Source organism: Nipponia nippon, unplaced genomic scaffold, assembly GCF_047370975.1.
Source record: "Nipponia nippon isolate SJK-2023a ecotype South Korea unplaced genomic scaffold, ASM4737097v1 scaffold_5, whole genome shotgun sequence".
In the NCBI taxonomy this organism is placed as follows: domain Eukaryota; kingdom Metazoa; phylum Chordata; class Aves; order Pelecaniformes; family Threskiornithidae; genus Nipponia; species Nipponia nippon.
The window spans coordinates 63543180-63570471 of NW_028262369.1; the positions used below are offsets into that span (position 1 = coordinate 63543180).

At 37.4% G+C, this 27292-nt stretch overlaps 1 long non-coding RNA gene across 2 annotated transcripts in view; it reads left to right on the top strand.

The window, feature by feature from the left end:
- LOC148052287 (uncharacterized) overlaps nucleotides 1-25651 on the top strand; it is a 203746-nt gene extending 178095 nt beyond the window's left edge. The window contains exons 5-8 of one of the 2 annotated variants that reach the window (XR_015698928.1): nucleotides 22406-22444; nucleotides 23201-23318; nucleotides 24183-24259; nucleotides 25544-25651. This is a non-coding gene — a long non-coding RNA (uncharacterized LOC148052287). Of the gene's footprint in view, nucleotides 1-2078; nucleotides 2987-22405; nucleotides 22445-23200; nucleotides 23319-24182; nucleotides 24260-25543 lie in introns of those variants that run through there. The other variant, XR_015698931.1, reaches the window with a different exon arrangement.
- The last annotated feature ends 1641 nt before the right edge of the window (nucleotides 25652-27292 follow it).

Sequence of the window (27292 nt, forward strand, 5' to 3'; positions counted from 1 at the left end):
CAGATGATTGCCATACTTACTGTTTTTAAAACAAATGTTAAATACCTTTTTATGACACATAGGCCTAAAACATTGTCTCAAGCTGAACCTTTAGAATTGAAGGACTGTCTGTAAGGGATTTATGAATAGCAAAGAAAATTCTTAAAAGCTGATTTTCAGCATATTGGATTTATACTCGTTTTCTGAAGACTGGGTTCTCATTGTAATATTACATATAATTACATCACACTTTGACATTATATTATATAACCTTTTTTTGGAGCAAAATGGTGATGAGTAAGACAAGATGCCATTTATTTTTAATTGCTTTAAATCAAAACTTGTAGGCTGCCATGGAGTGGGTGGGGAGGTGTGTGCTGCATTTCTCAAGCAGGAAACACTGTTTGAAGCAATTACCTAAACTGCTTAGAGACATTCAAAGAAATCTTTCATATTTAAACCATTTTATGTTAGACATGAGACATGAATATCTCTATGTGGACAGGAGATAAACTGCTTTAAAATGGTTTTCAAGCATGTTTGGAAAAAAGCATGAGGCCCCTGGAGTTCATATCTTGAATTCCAACTTGGATGCAGTATTTGCAAAGTCCCTCAGCAGAAATGGTGGATTTCAGCAGGAATATGACTGTTCTAAATTCTTTTTTCCCCTCCTCATTGCCTATGGTTTTCATGATGTTTCTAGTTTAATATAGTTGTATTTTTTTTTCTCAAGAGCTCAGTGACATCATTGACCTGCAGGTGTATCCCCAGGCTCAGGACCTCAATAAAGCCTATGGAAATGCTTGTTCTGATGGTAAAAAGAGTACTTTGAGTCTTAGCTTTCTAATTTTGGGTAATGGTTGTTATTGTAACACCCTGTAATTGTACTGATTTGATTCCACTGTGCCTTGGAGTGTTATAACTTTGGGAAGGAGGGAAATTTGTGAATGGGGACTGACAGTCATTACTTAAATAATTTTCTGCTTGCAGGAAGGGGCAGTTTGCCAAGGACAGCTTGTTGCCTTGAAAGTCATAGCCTGACTTATGAATTTTAACATCCAGCTGCTGTGGTTCTAGGAGAGAATTCCCTTACCTGTCTCCTGGGCAGCCAGCTGGATGTTTCTCCCATATAGGTGGAAAGTGTCTCTGAACACAATCTTAGCAGCTGGAGTACCTTGGTCTTCTCAAATTTGTCTGTAGGATTAGTCTACCAGGATAAGCATCCTTCCCACAGGTTGTGATTACAATAGGGGCACCACATCATATCTGCACAACTGGAAACACAGGTTAGAGACAGCTATGCCACTCAACTAAACCCACCAGATGCATTATTTCTTTTAGACTAAACTTTTTACCAAACTTTTTATTTTTTTTTTCATTATTTTTTCCTCCTTAAAAAAGAAGAGCTTTATGTTCTCAAGAAGAACAGATTTCTGTAAATACAAAATAGCTTAATAAAGTCCCAGTATATAATAAGAATATAATTTTAAAAACCTATACCAGGCCCCACACGAAGTCTCCTAGCTGTTTATCTCTTCCAGTCTTCAGTGATTTAGGATTCAAAGTGAGATAAAAATGTCTCGTTTTGAACATTTCTGTGCTGTTCATTAATAAAGTGAAGTTTTGGTAATTAGACTGTGATGTCAGAAACTAGATATGCATCAAGAAATCCTATTGATCTCTGAAAATGTAAATGATCCTTTTAGTACTGCTTTCATTCAGTAATACTAATATCAATTTAATAATATCACATAGTAATTGCCAAGGTTCTTCTCTCCTGTGTAAGAAAAATGGAAAATGGTATGATTATAATTATTACTGCCATTTTACAGAAGAGAAAGCTAAAACACAAAGAAAAAACAAAATTCCCTGAATTTGCATGATACAATGGGTTCCAAGAAGCATTAAAATCAATAGCCATTGCCCCCTGAAATCTGCCCATCACAGCATACACAGTGCACAATCCATAAATTGTTGGAGCAGCATAAAGTGACTCTGTAGCAGGCAAAACTGCTGACTGAGGAATCTAGCTCTTGGCATAAAGCTGGCAAAACATCTTTATACTTTGTATGGCGCTCCCTGTTATTCTGTCATTTTAGGAGTAGGAAAGAAGAATCAGTCATTGGGATGGAGAAGCCAGGATGGAGGATTGAAGCAGACAGATGTTGTCAGAGATGAGGAGGAGATGGCAGATGTGACACCTAAATTCGTATTGGTGGGAAGCCAGGACACAACGTGCTCCATCTGCTCCTGACTGCATGTGACCCAAGCAGCAGTGAACTCTATATTATTAAGTGGAATTTACCCTCTAGGGCAGGAAATCCTCCTCTCAGTAGAAGAGAACAATTAAAGGGACAAGACTGGAAAAAAAAGATGTTACAAATAAAGCAAGAATTGTCAGAGGTGGTTGATGAATCACTGACAGAACATTGACGTGTTATTAATGAAATAAATGTAATTATTATACTTTTTTAAGCAACGATGTATGTCTTTGTTTCACCCATTCCCTGGATGAGGAATGAAATATGCTGAAGGGATGTGAGTGTTACACTTGGGGTGCACAATGAAGGTTCGGGTTATGATCCCTCACATAGAAGTAGCATGCAGCTGAAAGCAGTGGCGATCATGCTTGTAGGACATGACCTTTCCTAGACAGCAACGGGGTTTTCAACAGTTTGTCAAAACCTGTCAAATGTATACATATCTCTGTAGGAAGGTCTGCTGCAGGGGTAAAGTTCTGGTTTCTGTATGCCTCCTGCAAGAGCTTCCTTGTCTTCTGTGTTTGGCAAAAAGTTTCTAAAAGTAGACTGTCTTCTTGAACGCTGTTCAGCTTCCTTCCTTCCAGGCTGCTTTCGATAGAACTAAAACAAGCTACATTTAAAACCTATCCAGATTGCATTTTTCTTGTTTTTCCTGAAACCCCAGACACTCACTGTCCATTGGTAGAGAGCGAGCCGAATTAAAGTCTGTTTGTGAGAAACAGAAATGTATGCCATATTTTACAAAATGTTGTGAATGTCCTAATATTTTGCACTGTAGGAGCTTGGCTGGCTGGCTGTAATACCTCACAGAAATGTGCATTTCCTCTCCTTGAAAAACAGACTGCCTCACTAGAATAAAAGGAAAGTTTATGATGAGAATGTGAAATGCTTCTGTTTTTCCTAATATTTAGCTCAATTAAGACACAAAGAGCAGTAAAAGAAACTCAGCAGTAAAAATCTTGCTATTGCTTTTAGTGGCAGAAAAATTTCAAAATCATATCAATTTCAAGATCATGTGATACCTCTTAATTGACTTGGACAACTGCACACTACAGGAGGATGTCAATAGATGATCTTTTTAGATGTATGTAATCAATAGTAGCTTTAAATAAGAAGAGATAGGTCTCAAGAATGGCTTTATGCTGCTCAGAGAAAGACTGGAAATGAAATATTCTTTATTGCTGGAGTATTAAAGAGTTTACAGGGGTACAGAGAAAAAATAAGAGCAAGTAAGAAATATTCGTGTGTTTATAAAATTGAAGTGTCTGTAAAAAAACAGCTGCTAGGTGATGAAAGAGGTAGAAGACAGATAAAGGTATTACTGTTTCAGAAAGAGGACTTGAAGACTGAATTAATTTAATTTTTGGTTATTGCCATGGACACAGCTCCTGACTAAACCTGCAAGTTTCACCTCTGCCCTGTGATAAATGCAATTAATTCCTTTGAGTTATGCTGAACGATAAAGCTTCTGGGTGGTAATTAGCAGTAAGTCCCGAAATAAATTCTAGTGTAAGATGTTGCAATTGTTCGCTGTAATTGATTACATTATTGATAGTATAAACATAATTTCCTCTGCTTTGTAACAGGAAACTTAATAATTGGAAAAATAGTCTAGTAGAACTGACATACTGGTGCCCTTCAGTTGGTTGCTGTGAGCGTGGTGGTGATGATCCAGTTGTATCTCAGCAATAACATAAATGTTCTTGTGATTGTACATTCCTCTCAGCTTCAATTCTGTGGTCTTTTGGTTCTTTACATTCCTCTCTACAGCAGCATGGCAACTTCTTGGAAAATTCTTGATTAAGTGGAAAAGGGACATAAGATTCAGAAATTTTTTATGCTTTTTAGTATGTCTTTGATCTCCTTGACATTCTGTTCTCATTTGAAGCATTGGTCCTGAGAGAACATTGATCTTTGCCTGGGTCCAACAGGAAACCTTGATGTCTGAAATGAGCTGGGTAGGATGTAACCATGTAAGTCAGAAGAATTTTATTTCATGTCAAAGGAATATTTCAGTTACTGTTCTCATTGCATAGGCGCTTTACTATTTTACTGTAATACTCGCAGGGATCTGGAGTTACTCCTTCATGTATCTTCAGAGTCTCTCTGAAAGCCCAAACCCCGGTGGGATCTGGAAATGTAGGTGGCCTTTGATGAAAGAGCTCAATTCAGTCAGCAATCTCGGAACATGCCACTTCTGTGAGGGATCCTCATTTTGTCCAGTTGTAGGTATTTCATGGTGGCCATGTGCTTTTGGAGTGGGGGACCTGACTTCTGCTCCTATTTCAATTCTAAGAATTACAATCTGTATCTCCCAAGAGATTTTCTGAACACCCAGGACCTAAATTACTTTGTAATTAAGTATGTTTCTTCCCTTCTATTGAAACTTTTTGAATGTCATTTCTAAAATTGGGCTTTCACTGGGTCACTGCCATTTTTCAGTCATTCTAGACTTATAGGGATTAGCTAGTAATTGAAGCTGGAGAGCCATAAGCAGAGGGTAAACTCATCAGCCCTGTGCATATATCTGTTATTCAATACAGTAATTGATACATGTTTATCAGATTAGCCCAGTGGCCTGGGGGAGGGGGGAGTGGAACTTTTGACATTATTTTTTAATTTCATGTATACTAATTTCGTACTTATTACTTTAATTTAAAAAAACCTTGAGAATTTGCTTTTACTTTATCTTTATATGCTACCTGAGATAATCTGTAAACCAAGATATAAAAATTTGAATAAAACAAGCATGAACATGACGGAATAATAGGTTATTAAATTTGCAGGAAGACAGTAGGTATTTAAATTAAGGAGACATCAAAAATCTGCATACAAAAATGTTTAGTGTAAAGACTACATCATCTAACAAGATGAGACAAGCAAGAGCTCATCAACAGAGGGTGGCTCTAATTGGAGTGGCACAAGTAAGGAAGACAAAGAAAACAACCTCAGGTTTTTGTTTTTGTTTTTTTTTTTTTTTTTAGGGAATGAAATTTGTCAAGAAACCTAGGAGAAATCTCATTCCACTGCTTACTGCCATATCATCAAGGTAACAGAACAAAAGGTGTTAAAATAAAAAGGCATCAAAGAAATTCTGTAAAAAGAAATAGCAGTCTGGGATAGATGGAAATGCTTCCTCTGAGTCAAATCGAGCCTTAGAGCAGAATAATACTCTTATGTGTTATCTTCATTAGTGACTATTCTGTATCCTATTTAACAAGTATTTCTGTGAGTGGCAGAACGCATGACGCTTGATTTTCTTCAGTGCCATCTGTCGCATGGAATCTCTAATAATGGTTGAATCTGCTCTGTAAACACTTCTTCAGTGGGAATATTAATCTGTCTCCTTGGTCGTTTCATGCCACCTCTTCTGACAAACCTCGGAGCTTAACATCTTTGGTACTCCTACCCCAGTGTCAAGTAGGGTTGACCTTGACATAAGCATGGACGAGAAGGTTGGTTTTGGAGAATTACAAGGCAGAGACTGATGGATAATGGGATTTTATAAGTTCTGTATTTGTGAACAATCAATTAATAATGCTAAATGACTGAGCCACATTCAGGGTGCCCAATTTGATCCTAACTAGCTGACCACAACTCTGCACATTGCAGCACTCCACCTGTCATTTGTAACAAGTGCTTATGCTCACAGAAAACGTGATGTTAGGCATCCGCATGTCGTCTTTTCACAGACTGGCTTTCAGCCTTTACCCGGAAAGTGCCCCTGCTGAGCACCTGATTTGGTTGTCACATATAGCAATGTAATTCCATTAACTCAACTGCGATGGCGTTAATCCTCATTTACATGAGCATCGGTGACAGGAGAAGGCGGCCCTCTGTACCTCATCTGAAAAAAATGTAATTACTCTGTGCATATAGAGATTGATCAGATCCTCCCGAGTCAAGGAAAAGCCTCCCACTGATTTCGGTAGTCTTTGGGACCTTATTAGAGACTTCTATTTCATTTTGAGGTACAAATAAATAGTCTTAACAGTGGTGATCAAGCAATGCTGGTCCTGTTTAGAAGATGAATTAGCCAGTGAAGAGAAATCAAAGCTTATATGAGAGGTAGTGTAATCTAAAGGATAAACCATTGTTTTCTTAACAGCAGTAGTTATTTCAGTAGACTGCACTTTTATCACCGTATAACAAACCCTATTTAAATCTCTGCTCGAAGTTGGCTGTCACTAAAATACTGGTAATGCTTTGAGCAGGTAGAAAAACATTGTCATTAAGGTCAAGGATCAGAGCTTCTCTTTGGTAGGGAAATCTTCATCATGTGAATATGTCTTCATTATGATAAAATAAGGAAGTAAACTACAAGGAGGTCATTGACTGTAAGAAGCAATTTTCCAGCTCTTATTGCTTCTGATACTCTACAGTGTAATTCACAAACAAAAGCATAAATCAACAGCAACCTTTTCCAGCAGGTTAGCAGAGAATGGGGAGAGATCAAGCCACATAACACAGGATATTAAATTGCCATGACCAATTTCCTGTAATCATTCTTAAAAGAAAGCAGAACATTTCTTCCTTATAATTACAAAGCTATTTTGTAAAATCCTGCATATTTTAGAAGTGTTTCAGAGCATCCAATATAAGTCTGTCTGCTGTAAAAAACATGAACAAGCAAACAAACAAATGCAAGCATTCATATATATTCCCCTGCCACGCTAGTGAATTTTCCTATCACATGCATGACTGCTCCCTATTCTGGCACTTACTTTATCACAACATTTACAAAGGCTTCTAGGCCATGAACAAGTAGTTTCAAAAAAAGTATGTGGAGGCTGCTGTGTCTCATAAATACAATCCATTTTCTTTTGTTTCTTGATAGAATGTGCTCAGCTATAACAATTCTGCAAACTCAGCTATTGGGAGCATTTATAAATTGTATGGGTTTATGTTTCCCAGCATCTCTCAGAGTAAAAGTTATCTCAATATTTCGATGCTTCTTCAGTGAGTAGTGCTCATACAATCCTCACAGGCATGTTGTTTACAATTAAGCTAAATACAATAGTAGAATCGTGACCCTCTGAATTTACATTTTAACTTTGAAAAATTGTTAGCTTAATTTCAGGTTTTTTTAATGTGTCAGAACTATACCAGGGTGTCAGTGGTTCGAGCTGTGCCCAACAGTTGCCTTCCCTGCTGCTGTCCCCCTCACAAATGTCACGGTTTGTGGATCATGCGTACTTTTGTAACGATACCTGCAGTGGCTGATGTAGTGAAATTTAGAATGAGGGCAAACGTGGTGAGCATTAAAGGTTTTGAATAGTTAATAAAAGAAGAAAAAAAAATATTTATGCCTAGGACATAAGCCTGAGATCAGGATTTCCAATTGCTACTCAATACTGCTATTGACTGAAAGTGATTACTACTTTGGATTTTGTTATTTGGTTAACTATTTTGGTAAGGTTATGCTTTCATCGTGAGGTGGAAATGTCAAGTATTGTGGTGCTACCGTAGCAGTTTGGTGGCTGAAGTTGAAGCTAGCTTGTTATTCTAAACTTGATGTTTTGGGAATTTATGTTTTTAATAATTCCTTCTCCCTGTCATTCCCATCCATGCCTAACTTTAGTAGAAACAGTCTTGTATCACCTCCTGTATGCAACCATCTTATAAAAGGTAGGTATTTTCAGGGAAGTCTAGATTTCCAAATGGCCTTGCAGTTTCCTTTTTCAATTATATAGTATCTTCAGTTTGTTATATTTAGAAAGTGGGCTTACCTACAAACTTAATCTATAGTTTGCTGCTTTTAAGTGATGCTGAGGAGAGCTGACTACTGAAACAAAGGTATTCTTTAATATCTCCTTAAAATACAGCTGATTGCTCAAAGTCTGTCAGTTGGCAACATGTTGCTGCTAATGTGAGCAATGAGATTTGTTCTGGTTTGGTGGAGCTTCCCAGATAATTAAGGAATATATTTTTTTTAGGATGGTGTGTGTATATGTACATGTAAATTCATAATTAATAAAAAAACCTTGCTGTAAAAATGTCAGCTTCTCAAATGTCAATTTCTATTTCTATCAGTGAAGGAGAAATTCAAATGGAAAATAGAATACAGAATGTAAGTATATTCAATAGCAGAATCACAGAAAATAATCTGCTCCCATATTTTGAAATTAAACTGTACATACTTTTTCCATTCAATTTAAAGAACTTATACCCTGAGTAGGGACATTGATAATGCATTTTACCGTTCAGCTGGTACAATAAGTTATTTGTAACTGAATATATAATTCTGTTAATTTGTTCAATGCCAGTATTGGAGATAGCCGGTATTAACAGGCAGGAAACTTGTTAATGTGAAAAGCCAAAGTTTACAGAGAAAACAACTGGTATTAAGTCAGTGTTTTAGTATGGTGCTTGTGAGCAAGTTTCAGCCTTACCGAGTGGGGTTGGTCCCCTGCAGTACTGTGGCTTCAGACAGGGATAGCCCAAAGGGTGAAACATCCCTGTGAAGTCAACAGTACATCCAAGGAAGGTATGTTGATGTTACGCTAGTTATTAACGAAGAATATTTAATGTTCTAGAGAGAAAGCAACAAAATAATCTGGAACAACTTGTGTGTGCCAATTACACTTCAGTCCTACTGCACTCCTTTTGACACAGGAAGAGGATAAGGGCAGGGGATCCGTGTTCCCTTCTGTGCCAGTGCTGCTCTCCTTCTACATGGTTTCTGAATGTTTTGCTCATCCCACGTAGCACTCACATTTTCTCCATCTGCTTAAATCATCATTCAAATTACGATTAAATTCAAAACTAAGTATTGTGCACATAGAATGAAGCAGCTAAGCAGGAGTAGCTTTGGCATACTGTGTCCTCACAGCACTTATAAATAGTTGTACTAAAATAAGTAAGCTAAAAGGAAATAAAAGTTTCTTTCATATTCCATAATTTTGCTTTCTCCTGAAACTAAGACTTTCTCTATTTGCTGGGTAAAACTTTGAGAAGGACCTGCTTCATTCCCTGTAAGAGACTGAGTTGGATGTATCTATAAAAGATCACTTTGTTGAATCTTTGTTTCTCTTGCAGAATCATTTCAAAAAGGAGGAGATTTTTTTTTCTTTTTTAGTATATCTATAGTAGGAAACCAGCACAGAATATTTCACCTGTGAAATTAAAGTGCAGGAAATAACTAATAGCAGCCAAATACTGTGAGCAATTTTGTTGTTTGACTAGGATAGGAAAATTGCAAAAAAATCTCACACAAACCAGTTTCTTTGATATTTGTAATGTAGTTTTGTAAGATAGAGGTTGTAAACCAGAAACTTTTGGAGAATATACAATAATTTTTCTTTTTATCTAAAGGAAACTTAAACTCAGTCATCTATGTAATCTCTGGATAAAACCTTTCTAAATAATAGGTGATGAAACACAAAACTAGCAATAATTAACAGGCAGACAAAACCTTATAAATGAAAGGAGATTATGACTAACAGCTTTTTTCTTGTAAATATGTTGATTTTTAAATGTAATTATAGAAATAATCTTTATTTTAGGTATGTTTTATCTTATGTCTTATCTCTGTGCATTCTAAATGTGTTTTGTTATGATATTCACACCTTCTTAAAACTGCCTTTTACGTCTTTCCTGATGATACTGTTTCACTGCTTTATAAAGTGGTGAAAAAAAATGCATGCTGGTATTAAAATGCCCCTGGTTGTCTGCCAAAGCTCCACGCCTAATCAGTGCTTTTGTTGTGGGTCAAAGTGAGGTGCACCTTACCTATTGAAAAGTTATATTTCTTAAATAGTTTTGAAATTGTATTTCCTTGTGTATAAACAGAAGGACACTGCCAGCAGGACCCCTGTTTTCAAACGAGAATCCCTTCTTTATAAATTATCCCAAGTCTGCGTAGTAATGAGGCCATTTATATGGAAATAGATGCACTACTGTTCTTTTGCTGGCTCTCCAGCAATTCATGAACTGCGTTTCACATTATGAGAAGTGCTTCATGAATCAGATGAAAAGCAAAATTGAGACACTGGTAATTTACAACTTCCTTTGATAAATACTGCTCCAAACATGAAGGTGGTGAAAGAGCCAAGAGGTGTAAGACAGAGGAGGTGCAAGTGATAATAATGTCAGGGGAATCTAATGCTATTGCAGAATATGGTCTCCTCTTCCTCGGGTGATAAATACAGAAGGACAGCAGAGATATTTATCAAAAGATAAACAATGAGCTCAAACAAAGGTGTTTATTTTCATAGAGGGAGATGCCTTTTATCTGTGGATGATGATAATGTACTAGTGACTCTCATCAATTAAAATCAATAGTGTCTCCAGTACCTTAGCAGAGCAGGTACTTACCCAACTAAGAAGGCTACTTCTTCTAATTTCCTTAGATAATGAAGATTTCTGAGAGATAGGCAACACGCTGATTCATAAAAATACAATTGACTTGGATTTTCTTTTCAAGCAACTCCTAGCAACTTTCTAAGCAAATGCACGTAACTTCAGGCAGAAGTACCAAGTATTTCAGGTGTGTTATCTCCAGTCAATAGCAATAATTTCAACAAAGTCATGGTAGAATTTTAGCTTGCATTAATTCATTTTGAGCTTCACCAGCTAGTGAGTGAAGGCTAGAATTTGGGTAGGCATTCCCTAGAGTGATAAATCTGTAAACTGGTAATTTGAAACTAATTTCTAACAAAGGAGCTACTGAACTCCTAGTAATTTGTGACACTGTACTCTCACCTACCAGTTATTGAATATCATATCAATTACGTATATATACACACACCTTTCTGTGTGTGTATGTGACAACTTTTGTAATTTTATTTTGTATTTCACAATATTGCTTTTGGTTCTTAAAGCCACTATTCCTTGAGTCTTGTAAATTATTAAAAATTTCCTCATGATTGGAAGGAACACATGTGGAAAGAAAATCTGTGAGAATAAAAAGAAATAAATATAAAGATCACCTTTTAAATCTCAACATTGTAAAGGAGAAGGGATTGTTTTTTTCTGGGGACTGAATTACAGCACATTATAACTCAGGTTGGTATTGTAAGCTTTTCCAGACATTTTCTTATTTTTAGGTGAGTGAAGATAGGGGGAGGGGAAAATATAAAATTAAAAAATTAGGGTGGATGAATATTTCTTGATTTCTGTTAGTGATATTACTAATTTGTCTTATTAAAACAAATGTTGGATTGGCTACCTTAGCTGACTATGGTTGAACAAAAATTTACCATAACCTAGGAAACTTGCAGTTCTGCTACCCTTTGTACTTAAGGGCACTTGAAGATATAGAAAAGATTCAGGGTCATTTTATTTCTTGGGTAGGAACTTATGGTTTGGAAGTGCTGGTGGGTGGTGATTTTTTTTCCCCTTTTCCATAAGTGAAGAATATTATTTAGGATATCATATCTTTTCCTTGGCCAGTGAAGGAGCTGCTTGAACTCTCACACCACATATTCTAGGAAAACAAAATGGAGGGGCTAGGGAGAGGGGAAAAAAGAACAGAGGAAAGTATTGTGGTCCTTCGCCAATAAAACTAACGCTGCATTTATCCCATGGAGTTCCCTAGCTCCAGGGAGGAGAAGGCATGCTACTTGTTTCTTCATGCTACTTGTTTGTACACAGAGGGCTGTCAAAGGTATTAATCTTGAACTTTGTCCACCTGGTTATTATTGCATCAGGATGAAATATTGGACAACTGTTTTCCTTCTAAAAAAAAAAAAAAAAAAAAAGAAAGAAAAGGAAAAAGCAAAGGCAAGAAAAGAAATGGAATGAAAGTGGAGATTTTTCTTACTATGTCAACTCTGTCTTTCTCCCCAAGAAAATGCAATTCGGTATGGAGTATATAGAAAAGATGCTTTAAAGAACCTTCATAAATTGGCAGTGCATTTATTTATACACATTTCAGCCTGACTCATTACATATCATCATGAGGCTCCCCAGGCTATGCATAAAAAGAAGAGCAGGCATAAATCAAACTAGATGCAACTCTTCCCTTTCTTCACTGCTTCTTCAGATTTTTTTTTTTTCAGCAATACATAGAAAGAACATATTTTTCCTTATTACTCAGAGAGGGAATACCATTCCTTATATTATCATCACTCTTTCTATCCAATAATAACGGTAATAATGATAATCCTCATTGCATATGTATTTTAAAGCAGGATATAATTCTGCGGAACTACAAGCACATTATTTTTGCCATTGTTCAGCTAATCTCTTGAGAATTTGTTTTTCTTTCTAGTGAGTAGATGATCTTAAACTTTTCTGTCAAATTCTAAGATGAAAAGTTTATATGAAACAACTCTTATGTGGTTTATCCCTCTGATTTTCACTCTATCTGGAAAAAAAAAAATCCCATCTTTAAAGTGTGTGACCTAAATAAATCTATCTTTTGTTCTTTGCTATGGGGACAGTAAATCCAAAATAAATTCGTTTTGAATGTTCTATTGAAATCGGAATTGAATTCAAAGTTTTCTGAGCAGTTTTTTGCAACCTGTATCTTTAGTAATTTTTACAAATTCCCTGTGGGTGGTATTCTTTCTGCCTCATTTTAGGCTAGTGTCCTGAAACAATCTGTCTAGACTGTTTACGTTCGATGAAGCAAGAAAGGTTTCCCTGGAGGATGATGCATAGTACCTAAGTGGGGGTTCTGCTCTGAATTTCTCTTCAGAGAATGAGGACTATATCCCTTGTCAATACAAGAACATGCCTCAGTTCCCTATTGGAAATAGATGACTGTCATTAGTGAGTGTGAATATATTTTTTTTTTCTTCAGCTTTTTCCTTTCAGTGTTTCTTTTGGGGTTTTTGGGGATGGTTTGGTTTTTTGTATTTTTTTATTGTTTTTTTAATGAAGATGCTGATCTTCTGGGTATTCAAAATGTATTGCATAATGGGTTTGCCAGTGCAAGCCAAGAAGTTAAGCACTCCCCCAAGCTCTGTATAGTTCGCCATGTATCTGCCAGTATGCTTTCCAATGGCTGAAAAAGCAAGGTTAGGGCATGCCTGGGAAAAATTTAAGAAATAAAGTAGTTTCTGGAAAGTGACAAAGTAAATAGTGGGGATATGTGAAAGAAGTTTCTAGGAAGGGTGTAAAAGGGAACTCTGAGCTCTGGGCTTGACAGACCAGTTAGTAAGCTGCTGCTTCTGGGCTTCGTTCCGAGGCATATTGAACTTAATTGTCTTCTTTTTTTCCTCTTTTTTTGTTCTTCTGCAATGTTGGTCAGTCTCAGTGTGGAAGAAAGTAAAGATTTAGTGACGTAGGAAAATGATAGGCAGGGCTGAGGGGAGGTAGGGTTCTCCTTCAAATCTGCTAACTTATGAGTTGAGCTCATGCGTATAGAATCATAGAATCATTTAGGTTGGAAAAGACCCTTAAGATCATCAAGTCCAACTATTAACCCAGCACTGCCAAGTCCACCACTAAACCGTGTCCTCGAGCACCACGTCTACCCGTCTTTTAAATACCTCCAGGGATGGAAACTCAGCCACTTCCCTGGGCAGCCTGTTCCAATGCCTGACTACCCTTTTGGTGAAGAAGTTTTTCCTAATATCCAACCTAAACTTCCCCGGGCACAGCTTGAGGCTGTTTCCTCTTGTCCTACCCCTTGTTACTTGGGAGAAGAGATTGACCCCCACCTCACTACAACCTCCTTTCAGGTAGTTGTAGAGAGCAATAAGGTCTCTCCTCAGCCTCCTCTTCTCCAGACTAAACAACCCCAGCTCCCTCAGCTACTCCTCATAAGACTTGTTCTCTAGACCCTTCACCAGCTTTGACCTTCTTTGGACACACTCCAGCACCTCAATGTCCTTCTTGTAGTGAGGGGCCCAAAACTGAACACAGTACTCGAGGTGCGGCCTCACCAGTGCCAAGTACAAGGGTACGATCACTTCCCTATGAAGGGGACGATCACTTCCCTAGCCCTGCTGGCCACACCATTTCTGATACAAGCCAGGATGCCATTGGCCTTCTTGGCCACCTGGGCACACTGCTGGCTCCTATTCAGCCGTCTGTTGACCAACACCCCCAGGTCCTTTTCTGCCAGGCAGCTCTCCAGCCACTCCTCCCCAAGCCTGTAGCGTTGCATGGGGTTGTTGTGACTGAAGTGCAGGACCTGGCACTGAGCCTTGTTGAACCTCATACAGTTGGCCCCGGCCCATGGATCCAGCCTGTCCAGGTCCCTCTGTAGGGCCTTCCTACCCTCCAGCAGATCAACATTCCCACCCAACTTGGTGTTGTCTGCAAAACTTACTGAGGGTGCACTCGATCCCCTCGTCCAGGAGTTTTTTAAAATATAACACAGTTAAGATTCAGGTTTATCATTCAAAAAGAATTACGTGAGAGGAGGGGGCAACAATAATAAGAAACACCCCTTCCTCCAAACCCATTGGAGTAATCCTTTGATAAAAGAAAGATCATTGTTTCCTGAATAGATGTCTCTCAGGACTTGTCTTAGGGCATGTTTGTTCAACAGCTTAAAGATTACACCAGAATGTGGCCAACATAAATTTTAGATGTCAAAGGAGGTGAGAATTGAATCTCACCAATGTTCAGGTTGGTAAAGATCATTCAAAATTGTAAATATTAATTAACACTGTTCTTCACCCAATAGATCCTCAGCCTGTATAGATTTTTTTTTTCTTATTTCCAAAGAATATTACAAGAATAGTTCCTTTTGGCACTGTTTGTGGTTGTACTTAGTAAATTTTTTAATTATAAATGGTCAATGCTGTTCTTAAAACTAAATATTTTAAAATTTTCAATCATTTTTTTAAAAGGTAAAAATAACTAAGCATTTCTTTCCAAATGGAGTGCGGCACTTATTTAAACTCTCTGGGTCAAAAATTATTATTTTAATATATGCATATATAAATCTGTACCTTGCTACATCTAGCGCTTTTGAGTAAAGTCAGGATGTATAAATTACAACACTAGCAATTTAACATGTTACAGCAGAATATAAAATACTAGTGGATGATCAAAAACTATAACTGTTAGGATTTTCATCTTCCAGCCAGTAAAAATCACCTGCTTAGGTAACGATAAAAAGAGATTTTGTCTTCAGGTTTTATGCAATACAGTCCCCTCTCCCTTCATTTTTTTCCTTTTCTGATAGCATGATTTTTTAAAAATTCGTATTATAAATCAAGTTGGAATAATGGATAACATCACCTGTTTCGGTTGTCCTGCACTGTTAGACAACTTAAACAAATTTGGAGGAGGGTACAAAAATCAGGCTTTTACTTTTGATCACAACTTTCCTAGCCATTAAGACAGATCGCTCCTTTTTGTAGCTCCATAATATAGTGGCTGTCTATTTGGTGTTGTCTTTGAAAGAATAAATGTACTCCAAAAGGAGTTACTGCCAGGAGGGAGAGTGCTTCTCTTGACAGCTCCTTATGCAGTCAGCTGGAGGAAAGATGCTGATCCTGATGCTACTTCAGCTCACAGAGGTTCAGTGAACTACAACTGAGTTTCAAGGCCACGTGAATTTTCAGAAAATAAAGGCCAAAGCAATAGATTTCTGCATCTAAACTTGGTGAGTGGAAGATTGTACAAGAAACCTTGTGTGAGAATTATTTGCTTAACAATTACAGTTTGACTTCCAGCTTTTCCACTGATACAGGTTGCCCTTCTTGGCAACACACCTTCTCATTTTTCAGCACTGTTCCCTCAACTGAACAGGGTGGAGCCTAAGTCTATAATAAATCTGTATAATTGAAATAATATTATTAAATTGTTTTATATTAGAAGGGCATATTTTTTATTCTATTTTGTGATTATATATATAAAAATATGACTTAAAAGAAAAAAAAAAAAGTGCTGTTCTTCAATTAGGTGTTGGTCTGAAAATATTTTCTGTTAAGCCTGATTCCTTGTTTCTGTGAGCAGTGTGTTACAAAGCATTATCCTACTATGTCACCCAGCATGCTTCAAAGAACAATAACTTACAGCTGGGTTTATTAATTATCACCTTATGTAAACCTACCAGAGGTGAGCTTGGATTTCTGGAACCAAGTATCAACGTGTTGATGCTTAACCACATTTCTGCTTTCCTAGTGGCATAATGAAAGCTATAGATCTTCTACATATGGAAGGTAGCAATATCAAAGCAAGTAGGTGTAGATCTAAATGGAGGAATTCCAGTTTAATTTCTTGCTTTTATATTTTGTGTGCATGTTTCCCTGGGACCACAGTAGATGAGAAAATGGGCAGTAACAGAATTTCCCAGTGTTGCTGTTCCACTTCAAACCTGGGAATGTTTACAGTTGTGTTGCATTTGCCCTAAACCTAGCAGATCACTTTAGAGACAGTGACTGCTTTTGGACACATAGCCCATGCCACTGTCTCTTTCCCTAGATGATGACAAGACTGCAGGAAGGGAGTGAATCCAGCCAGGGAGAGCCTTGGGAAATAAGTGCTGCTTTCATTTATTATTTTAAGGTGTTCAGTCTTTTTATCTCTAGGTCCTTCTAGTAAGGACCGGGTATATTCTCATGCTTTTGTTGTTAGAAGAAATACGAATAAACAGACATTATAAAGAATCAAACCTATCTAGATGGGGGTTCAGACCAGTTTTGCTGGTGGAGGCTTTCTGGAAACCCATTGTGCTCACTGGAGAGATCTGTCACAGCATCCAGTTCTTGCCTTATATTAGATCAGATCCCACAAGTTTTAGTTATCTTCATTATTTACTGTGTACCTCACTGCTATCCTCATTAGAAAATCTGTAAGGTCTTAACCATAAAGGATATCTTATATCCGTTATGTTCAGTGAAAAACAAAGCACAACTCCCTACCCAAATACTTTGAAGTAAGTCTAATATTTTCAATAATAATTTAATATACTTTTGTATGATAAAAATAGTAAAACTAATTTAATCATAAAAATGTTGGTTTTGGAGATAAGCGTTCATGTGAAGAATAATTAGATTACTTTTAAAGGAAGTTAGATCCTATTAATCTATTGATCTTACATTTAATAAATCTTCAGCTATGAAGTGTGGGTGAACTTATGTTACTTGTATTGAAGCTGTAAACATGATAATGGTATTGCAGTTACTAGATAGAATCCATTTGCACTATATACGTTGTTCACTACTAAATGTCTAGCACAAAACTATTGTCACAATTCTACCCTTTTCTCAGTTTTAAGTAATGCTAAATGCTCTTAACTTCAGGAGATCAAATACTTAATTTCAGGAATTCAAACTGACAGTATTTAAATCCTCACCTGTATCTGTAATTTGCTTTGTGCTAGGCACTGTACAAAGTTTTAACCATCCAGTGTTCTAAATTTTCTTTGAAAACCTGTAGCCCAGTCATGTAAAGAAATTATTCAGCTGACATGAAATATACTTTTTTTTTTTTTTTTGCAAGATTAGGTACTAATTTTTTTTCTGTTATCCTTCCAATATCTTTGAAGGAAGTCACTCCTTACAGATGCATATGTCTCATCTTCCCATAAATACTGGTGTTAGTAAAGTCATGTAATACTATTTCTTTCTACAATTTAAAATCCGATGAGGTAGTATGTTTCCTCACTGTGATCTGCTGTGGTGCAATGCAGAAGAAATAGTTGCCACTTCACTAATTTTGCAGTGCTAAACTGTGATCTATATTCATCAGTATCCACTGCAGCTGTCAGCCCAAAGGTGAAATTATTTCTTGATTTTTGTGCTGGTACAAGGAAGGGGAGAATCCTCCAAATATTTTGTGTCTCTTTAGACCCACATCTCATCAGTGAGAATGAGTGTTGGCCACCAAATGTGCAATAAAGTGCTGCAGCAAACAATGCTGATCCTTTATAATGTTAAGAGATGGTAGATTTGGCAAGACTTTAAAGACAAGTATGAAGTGCATTACATGACTGACTGGCATAAGGAAAAGCTTACTTTTGTTCTTATTTAGTCCCCAGTCTACTTTGTGCAAATAAGTCTTCATGCAGCAATATGGAGACCTGATTTTATGGCATGATGTGAGCACTCACAAGACACTGTACATGTTGCCCAGCTCAGGAGTGTAGAACATCCTATGTGCTCTAATCAAATGCCGGGGCAAGAAAAGAGAGTGGGTTAGGCTTTCAATTTTTTTTTTTTTCCCAGTTCTTTTCTGTTTTACTATTTGTTGGGATGGGTAAGATGTGTTTATTGTAAATCTGTTTGGGAAATTGACACCAAATTTAGTTTGCTAATGTTACAGGTAGAGGAGAGAATTGTGCTGGAATGTGTGAAGAAAACAGAGGTTTAATTACACTTGCTTTTATGGCTATTGAAGTTTAGCTTTTAGAAACAGTCTATCATTGCTCCAAGTAATAGTGCCTGGAAGTGATTTACTGTTTTCTTTCCATAAGTAAATGCTGCACAGCTGACTGAAAGTGAAAAATTGAGTTTTTATTAGTGTGTGTTCAAATTCCAAAGAGCTATATTGTAAGCATGTGCATATCCATCTTTTCCTTCATTAAAAAAATTCTCTTTAAAGATGTCATTGGGAGTGGTATCTATGTATGGAAATTATATGTTTGCAAAGAATTATGTTTCAGTTGCGTCACATGATAAGAAATCTCTAATTTTCTCAAATTTTGTACTTCAGAGAATTTCTGAGAGTGAATCATGTGGGCTGGGGATCTCTTGATCCAACATTTCTTGATGTTGGACTAGATGATCCCAGTCCAACAGTATTCTTCAGCTGGGTTTGGTCTAAAAAGCACATCATTAAAATTAACTATTCTTTAACTTTGTTGTCTTCTAAAAGTTTCTTATTGAATCAAATAGCAGAAACAACATTATATGAATAAAACCATTGTCAAGAAATTATCAACAAATAAGCGAATGGTTTAAATTACATAGAAGTTGAAAAATAGTACTAATTCTAGTTATTAGCCAATAATAAAAAATAGCAAACATCAGTATAATCAAATTATCAGCTAAAATCTTACTTTGTTTATCCACACCTATAATAAAGAAATGGATAAGAAATAACAAATAAACAAAAAAGCCCAGACATGCATCTAGGGAAACTAGAGATACATGTTCCAGAAGCTTTTACTAGGACAGACCCCCACTGCAACAAGATGTTTTTTTCTTTAATTGAATTCCTCTTCCAATCTGGTTGGTGTTTGGAACTGCTATTTAAAAGACTTGTCTCCAGGGAAACAAGATCTATGTGGGACTGAGAGATTCTGACACATTAAAGTGTGGTTGTAGTCAGAAGTGACTCTGGAAAAAATGGCATTGTGAACTTCCATATTTTTCTTTCTCTGGGACTTCCAGATCAAATTGGCTCAGCTGACAAGTCAATCAATGATTTTCTAACTGCCAGTATTTCAGCTCAGTGTGGGAACTGAAAATCAAGCTGTGGTATTTCTTCGTCTTATTGCACTGCTAATGATGCCAGCCATCAGACCTGAGATGGTGTTATTACTTACGATGCACAAGGTAAAATCCAGCTCAGTTTCCCTGTTTTTTAAACAGGGAAATGATACCTGCTTGTTTGTGAGCTGTATATAGTTTACACGAGTCTTTATCTGCCTTCTCTAATTTATACTGATCCTTGATTAGAATAGTGCATTGTTTTCATCTTCTGGGACTATAACTTTATGAAAGGTTCGAACTTAGAACAGGTCAAGTATGTAACATCTTTCTTGACAGATAATTTACTTTTAAATAGTTTTTTTCACCATTTGCTTCTTTTTCACCCCTTTTTCCTACTTTCCTGTTATAAAAGCAGAGGGTGACTAGAAATGGAGCAGACAATAAGGTGTGGAGAGCTGGAATCTGCTGAGAAACCTGTGCCGGTTGTTGACTAGAAGATACAGAAAGTCACCTGAGAATAAGCACTGCCAAGGAACTCATTTAGTAAGCCAGAAGGAAAACTTGCTTAGAATGGGCTTGGGGATGAAATTTGTTACAGATCCAGAGGAGGGCCACCTCACAGGTTAGCAGAGTGGCTTGTGGCTTTAGGTCAAAGACTGAAGGAGAATAGTTAATGTGTTAGGATATAGGCTCCTCCTCATAATACCTAATGGTGTTACTGTTGCAATATCTGACTGCTTTCTAGAACTGCATTAAAGCCTCCTGGTCCAGGTGGCAGCCAGGAGGCTGGATATGCCCATGGGATGCTTCCCTCCAGCCTGAAACCCCATGCTTGGAGCAGACGAGGGGCATGACTATCTAGGCAGTGCTCACGATTGGGAAGGACAAATGGTTCTGTAGCAAATGCAAAGAGCTTGGAATGGAGCTTTCCTGGAAGAGATGGACTGTGTTAGAGGAATGTTTCTGCTATGTACGTGCACATGTTTAGGAGCTCACGTATGAGACTGTCACTTATTTCTTCAGGAAGAACTGTTGGTAGTGTTTCAAAATTGGATAAATTTCAGAAGTGGGACCGTTGCTCAATAAGCAATGGTACAAAAGTCTGGTTTGTTTGTTCATGTTCTCTCTTACAATCTTCCCTCTGGGAGAACTGTTTCTGCAGGAAAGCAGTTTATTTTAATAGTTTTTATTTTGTTTGTATTTCAAATTATTTTACCTTTTTTTTTTTTTCTTATAAAAAGAAAGGTTTAGGCCACATATCTTACGTTTGGGCTGGAATGGCATGAGATTAGTGAAGGTCAAGTGGGAGCTTGTTCCTCCATCTTGAATCAGTTGAAAATTTATTGAAAATGCACTGTGTCCTGGACAGGTGAACTTCACCTTTATGGTTAAAGAGTGGGCAGAGTTGCTTCTGCATGACATGTGCTGTAGAGCTCAACTGGATATTTTATCCATACTGACCTCAGCTCAGTACGCATACTGGACCAGAGGATCAGCATACTGGGTTGATATTAAACTAGTCTTGATTTTCTACAGAAACAAATGAAATATGCTGGGAGGCTTACCCCTCCGTATTGCAAGCAGATGAAATGCAGCTTTATGTACTAGCTGAGTTCCCTTCCCTTCTCATGCATAGTGGGAATGGTTGATACTTTTCACTGAACACCTATGCAGTGACAGTTGTCCTCTGGAAAATGAGAGTTTAACATGAGCACTCTTTTTAATGCTTGAATTGGATGAAACTTAATTGTACTTAACCATTTCAAGCCAGAAAGTGTATATTTTTAATCAAATTCAATAGGTTTTCTTTGTTCCATTGAAACCAGTAGTGTCATACTAACGATAGCAATCTTGTTGCATTTTTTTTTTACTTGTTTTGCTATTTACTATTAAAGTAAAACCACTTTTAGTACTAGTTTTCAATCAACCATTGTCAGACATTTTATATTTTAAATTTCTTTATGTAAGTATATCATTATTCCAAAATGATCCTTTCTGCAGATGTGTTGCACTAAAGTTTCCTCTAATTATTACTTTTGATATCAGTACTTTATTGAATTAGCTGTTTCCAATTTAATTATACTTGCTTCATTGTCTAGGTCACCTTTTAAACAAATTCATATCAGTATGAAATTGCGGGTATTACTGAATTGGATTGTGATGGTTCTATTCTCATGAAGATAATTTCTCTTTTTTTGCTCACTTTTGGAAAAAGCTGAATTAACATTAATTTACTGACAGTGTTTAGAAATTTGTTATTACTGGTAGTAAAAATTGATATAAATAATGTTTACTTGTTTAGTTTTCAAAAACATATGGGGTACAGTATTCTACTCAAGTAATTCTTAGTTTAATTTCTGTTTATTCCAGAAAGTGGAAAGATGAAGTCATATTATTTTTTTATTTTTATTTTTTTTTATTTCTGAGAGATGCAATAGATGTGAGGGCTTCATAGAAACAAGCAAAAACATTGGTCTTTACTCTGAAGAACATAAGGTATTGAATACTTATCCAGTATGTGTTTAAGCCCCCAAGCAATCCTACTGGACTTGGATGAAAATAATTACAATCACAGTTTTTTTAGGATTAGGTGTTAAACTCAAATTTAGCACAACAAATCGTGGCCATAAATAAATGAACCCAAATGTAGAAAGATAGGTTCAATAATAGAACAGATATAACTGTAATGACTAAATAAATAACAGACTCCTCATAAACATCTTCACAGTCCCATTATCCTTTCTAGTTGAGTCTTGTTTTTAATAGGATTGTTTGGAGCATATTAACAACTGTTGTATTAACAAAACCAATGCTAAGCTGTCAACAGCTACTAGTTCTTCTACTAAATGGTTCTTTTTTTTTTTTTCCCCCCCATTGTAGGTGCCGTATCAGCAGGGCTTTGGTGCAAATGAAATATAGGTTTGTATTAATATCAGTTTGTTAGCTTACGTGAGTTTGCATAAACATTTATATCTGACTGGTTTTCCTTCAACAGTTTTCATTGTAAAATTCTTACAGACTGTGTTAAAATTTTAAAGGTTTGGGTTTTTTAATGGCATAAACGTATATGAATGTGCTTATATGTATACATATTTATGTGGTGGTGTATATACAATATCAGTTTTCATAGTGCAGAAGTCAAGAAAGCACTGGCTTTCAGCCTAGCTGCCTAATTTATTAGTCAGAAAGACAAAGTTGAAAAAAATCTTTTCTATAAGGCCAAGCCATGAAAGATGCCCAAGCCAACGAGGAAGAGATGTCACATTAGTGAGTTTCTTCTGCATGTTTTTCTCCAGCTGAGAAGGTTTCTTTAAACACCATTTTTGTATATTTATGTGGTATAAAATCTCCTCTATCACATGTAATGCCCCTTAGCTATATGCAGGTACACGTTCAATACATCTGCAAAATGATGGCCCACTAATAACCAAAATGAGTGGCAGAGTCTGACTGTCCTCCCCTGTGGCTGAACTTCAGAGTTTTGAGTCCCTGTCCTGTAGGCTTTCTTCCACTGCTTATTTCATTTATTCATCTGCCAGGAGAGCGTGAGCAAGCCCTAACTCTGCTTTAAGAGACTCGGTCAAATCAATATCATGACACCTGGAGCGTTCATTCCTGTACCAGCATTCCTACGGATGAGTGCTTTTGTGAAAGCAAACATAACACTTGTTCTAGGTCACTGGACATGTAGCAAACAAATCTGATCCAGGCTGGGTTTTCTGGACGTGTTGTTCATCCCCATGAGAGAGATGGAATAATCTGGTTGCATTATACTGACCTTCAGTCAAAGGGGGTAAGTGCTTACTCTCATTTATCTCAAGTTATACTTAGCCTGGCCGAAATTTTCATATGTACCAATGTTTAATTGCCAATGCTATTAAAAAACCACCGTGGAACTGATGGGCACATTATTGCCTACTTGATCTTTGGTATTTGCTATATATCTAGTGAGCTAGGAAAACACTTGTTTCTTATGGAGCCATTCTCCACGCTGTTGGAGAGATGAATCTGAGATGATAGAATTAGGAGCTCAGCAATATTCCTTGTGTTCAGCTAGAAAAAAGACATGTTGGGAAAATCTCAATGTATTTCGCAGGGAACTTTGACGTTTCATAAACAACAACAAACATGTCTTTGAAAAATGTCTCTTCTGAATTCATGGCAAAGTTTGAAGAGGGGTGGAAATTTCTTCTCAGGGGAAAAAAATAAAAATGTAAAACCAGCATTTAATTTACATTGACACAATTCATTTGACAATTCAACTGTAATAATAGTCTACAGTATGCTGTTAGGTTATGTTATGCCAAATCATATTTTAAGAAATAAAGCCTTTTAAGTAAACATAGTTTTATTATCTCAGTCTCTTTGTTATGTTTGTTTCTCTGTAGGTGAAGGTTATACTCAAACTGACTATAAAGTATTTTTGTTTCAGTCAGCAGCTGCTGAGGTTCGAGGGAACAAATTCATTTTGGAAACTGTGTGTTAATGTGTTTCCAAAAGGAACGTTGTACAGATCGTCTGTTTTGTGGGACATCTAAAAATATTATATGTTATGAATTAGAAGAGAACCAAATTTCAAAATGTCAAAATCTCACGTAGACCAAAAATACTGCATGTCAATCAGCTCTGTTCGGTACGTATCTTCTGACTTTTGCAGCAAAGAGCCTTTGTCGCAATCCCGAGCCCTCATGCGAACAGGCCACTCATCATCAGCGGCAAGCAGGAGCTGATGAGGTAAGGGACAGGAGTGATCATGCACTTAAAAACCACAATAGTGACATCTGCAGACACTTTTGAATGTAAAAATCCTGTGCTGGGTATTAAGAAGTATAAACTTCACATTGTGTGCAAATAGGGAACTTCCAGCTGATGTAGTTTCTGCTTGATATACAGTCTCTGTTCTTCATGATAACAAAGAGACTGGTCTGCCCAGAAAGACAGAAAATGCACCTGAAACGGCATCTGACCTCACAAGCTGAGTGTGGAGGTTATGGTCAGAAATGGTCTTGGGTCAGCAGCAGAACCTGGAGCAAACTGGAACATGCAGAGCCTGGGGTGGTTTATTTTCTTTCCCTAACTTTACTCTGAGAGCACCAAAATGTTTTAGAAAAAGGTAAAAAATAGAGGAAAAAAACACACAACAGATAACTTACCAGAAAGCCTGGTAAAATAATGGGTATTGAAAATTAAAATAATATAATAAGGTGCTTTGGACTAGCATAGGAGGTCAGCGCTACCAACCCCACTTAAAACTATCACCAGTAAATAAGCTGTTTTATGTTGTATTCCCTTATATTTGTTTGGATAAATGTTTTAATTTCACTGATGGAAATATTTAATAAAAACACAGCTTTGACTGCATGCCTAGTGTTTCCAATCTTATGGAGAGATTTAATAAATGAGGCCCTGCAACTTTTATTTAGTGTCTTCAGGTGGTAAATTAACTACAAGAGGGCTTCCCTATTGTTCCCTGAAAGCAGTAAAAGCAGAGGAAGAATTAAAAGCAAACCACTAATTTAAATATGAGTGTAAGGGCTAGAGAGTTCAAAGGGAGCCTATCCTTGGTGCACAATAATCTTCATATGAAGGCAGAATGTTATAGAAATTAAATATAGAGTACGTATTTGAATAAATGAACAAACTCATTTATGAAGTATAGCTAAGTGCAATGCACTTTGAATGATGGAAATTAATCTAGTGATTTTCTGATAGTAACTATTTGTCATACAGTCACACACAACATAGTTTCATTGCCTTACTTTTAAAACATTTTTTGCAGCTGAAACTAAGAATAAAGTTTGGGGGTTTTATGGCTGTTGGTCTGACTACCAGATCATCAACTGATGCAAAGAGGCACCTGCCCACTGAAGGCAGTGCTGGCTGGGAGTTAAAGGAATGGAATAATAATTTTGTTTTGGTTTGGTTTTTTATGATACATGCTGGAACAGAGCAAAGAGAAAGAAATTCCCTTTGCTCTGCCTCATGTTCGTTTTTTCACCTGCTTCTTGTTCTTGACAGATGTGTGAGAAGGGGCTTGCAGGAGAGGTTCAGCAGCTACACAAGAGACGAGATCTCGCCTGGCTTGGCTATGGCGGGTAAACACGTAAGGATTTCCAGCAATGCATGGTAGGGAAAACGTGGAGGGTAAAAGCTGTGTAAAAATGTTTTTAAAGTGCGTAGAAGATGATCACAAGGACTGCTGAGGTCTGGTTTCCTATGGCTTGCAGCTGAGTCCTCATCACAGCAGCAACAGCATGAGCACTCCTTTAGGGGTATTTCCGTGCACCTCGAGTGCCTGCAAATGGCCCCAGGGGGGTGCCTCTGCACAGACCCCTCTCGTGGGGGCTCACAAAGGAGCTTATTGCAGAGCCTTTCCCTTAGTAGGAAGCAGTCACAGGGCATCTCTGCTCTACTCGGACATACTGTCATGAAATTCAGAGGAGTCCTGTCCCTTTGTCAAATACGGCCGTGTTGTCCAGTGTGTTCAGTTCACCGTAAGGAACATGACAACATAAGCATCTCTTCCTAGGGAAGCCAAACTGAAAAATAATGTGACAGACAAAGAGACAGAGAAGGAGGGTGCAGATGGGACCAAAGGGATGGGGGAAGACAAAAATACCAATGTTACAGAAAGAGACACAATGCCAAGGCCTGGGAGAGTCAGACCATCTGGTTCTGTTGCAGCATCTCTACGCGACTGTCTCCTCTCTTTGTTTCTCTTTGTCAGCAAGAGGGGATAAACTATGTCAGGCATAACATGAAGGCTTTGGTGTAAAACAGATGATGAACTAGCCTGCGTTAAGAAAAGCTTGTTTTATTCACTATGATTTGCAAAAGATCTCTCTTAGCAGTACAGGCTGTGACAGCGATTTGCTATATGCAGATTTTTCACTGCAGCAGTAGCTGTTTGCCACCCCTTCTGCGTGTTTATAAGGCGATACCTCGTGGATAAACCGTGAATCCCTTGAGCAAAGCAGCGCCTGCTAATGTTTTACACATCTAAAGCCTAGTTAAAGCTAACTGACATTACAATAAATGACCCAGCTGACCACTTCTCCCAGGCTGTGTGATTCAGGAAAGCTGAGCCAAAGGTTGCTCCCAGGGACCAGGGTGGTTCAGAGAGTCCATAACAGAATACAAAGCCTTTCGCTCCTGGGTTGCCTGTCTTGGTCCAAAATGACAGAGAGACTTATGTTTGAATGGCCTGTGTGCTAAAAATGAGTTGTTCTACTCCAGTCTGCAGTATTGCTGACACATCATAGACGTAGCTGCAGGAAGACTAATGATCCCATGTTCATGCCACATAAATCACCCCTAGCGACTTCTTTAGTTTCCACCAGGTCATGATGGACATGGCTTGGCACCTGTAGGTAGGAGTTTGCAATGCTGTTACCTCTTCTGGAGCTTTTGGGGAATAAAGAGCAACCGTAAGTCTCGGTCAATCTGGCACCTTTAATGGGCACTAAATTGACTTAGAAGGGATAGTGAGGGAAGCATTCGGGAAGCATATAATAGACCCAAAATGATCTTCATGCCCTGGAACTGGAGTTTCAACATTTACAACAGGATGAATGTTTTACATGAATACAAATTTCAAGCGAAACAACTGTGGGGAGAATTTTACATTCAGCAAGCTGCTGCTGGGCTGATAGGAGAGGGGAGTGCATACACAGAGCTGGGTGCAAGTTTTGCATTTAATTAAATGGGAAGTCTGTATGAAGGTTATGCCATCTCTGTAAGAAGCCCTGCATTTTTCAGCATTTGACA